The sequence below is a fragment of the Staurois parvus genome, unplaced genomic scaffold, assembly GCF_062004578.1.
Source record: "Staurois parvus isolate SC_StPar_1 unplaced genomic scaffold, SC_StPar_1.0 ptg000783l, whole genome shotgun sequence".
Lineage (NCBI taxonomy): Eukaryota > Metazoa > Chordata > Amphibia > Anura > Ranidae > Staurois > Staurois parvus.
In genome coordinates this window covers 2,226,283-2,227,916 of record NW_028318579.1, presented here as the reverse complement: position 1 = coordinate 2,227,916, position 1,634 = coordinate 2,226,283, and positions in this window count along the sequence as shown.

Below are 1,634 nucleotides of genomic sequence, written 5' to 3'. Positions count from 1 at the left end.
TTAGCTTTGAGCATCGAGGATAAATTGCTCCTCAGTGTCTGTGGCTTCAGGGGGCATTGACAACTTTTTAAGCTAAACTCCAGCCTTCCCGTCAGTCTTGCACAGTTGCACGGGCTCCTCCCCTGTACCAAATAGCTTATTCTGATTTCACTGCAATGTGAGCTTTTCACAATGTGCATTTCCTGGCTGGAGAACACCCAACATCATCTAGCGCTTTCCTCCCCAGCTTGGCTGCACCTTTCATTCACTGCCTTTCAGTTCTATCAATCATGGAGGCTCAAGAATCACATGTGGATGTTACCTAGGGAGGTCTGCATGCAAGGACAGCCTACTTAGGAGCACCCACTCCTCCAGACTGACATCCATCCATCAAGGCATTTTGACTTTTGAATAACTCCTCCCAGGAGCCAGCACACTTGATGAATCAGGGCTGAGGGCTCTTTAGAGGAGTACTGAGGCAGGGTGCTGTAACATTTTTAGGAAGCTATGAACAGCCTCCTGCCAACCCCAGCCACCAGTCATGATCTATAGGTAAAGATATGTGAGCGCACTAAAAGTAGCAGCTATGCACAATAGGTAACCAGATAAAACCTTAAAATCAAGCATATAACAACGTAGTGCAGTGCCAGAAATAATAAATCTGATAAATTGCCTTTATGATAAAATTAATAAAAGTTCATGGGTATAAAAATCTAAAAAGTTCCAAAAGCAACAATCATGCTCCGAAGGTAACTACTTCATAGATATTCCGGTGCTCGTGCTGATGGAAGTAATAAAATTGCGCACTCACCAGATGTACAATCTTAATGCGCATATATATAGGTATAGATGTCCTCTCAATGGGATCAGGGTAGAACAGATGAAAAGTAATCCCTCTAAAGTGTAGATATCACAGCGGGCGATTCCAGGGTTTAGAGTCGATCCAAGACAGACAGAGGTCCCTTACAGGGTATGGTGGATGCAGTATCCTGGGTAGACAGGCGATCCCCTCTCTGGGTACTGAGATGGACTTAGATGGGCTTTTGCGAATAACTTTACTCCACCTTATTCCTCCTCCTTCCTGATGAAAGGAACAGGTTGTACAGAAGAAGAATAAGGCGCAGTGAATTTATCAGATTTATCATTTCTACCTGTACCATGTCCTCAGTCTCTGGTCATCTCCTGTACTGTGTCTGCAGTCTCTGGTCATCTCCTGTACTGTGTCCGCAGTCTCTGGTCATCTCCTGTACTATGTCTGCAGTCTCTGGTCATCTCCTGTACTGTGTCCGCAGTCTCTGGTCATCTCCTGTACTGTGTCCACAGTCTCTGGTCATCTCCTGTACTGTGTCCGCAGTCTCTGGTCATCTCCTGTACTATGTCCGCAGTCTCTGGTCATCTCCTGTACTATGTCCGCAGTCTCTGGTCATCTCCTGTACTATGTCCGCAGTCTCTGGTCATCTCCTGTACTATGTCCGCAGTCTCTGGTCATCTCCTGTACTGTGTCCGCAGTCTCTGGTCATCTCCTGTACTGTGTCCGCAGTCTCTGGTCATCTCCTGTACTGTGTCCGCAGTCTCTGGTCATCTCCTGTACTATGTCTGCAGTCTCTGGTCATCTCCTGTACTATGTCCGCAGTCTCTGGTCATCTCCTGTACTA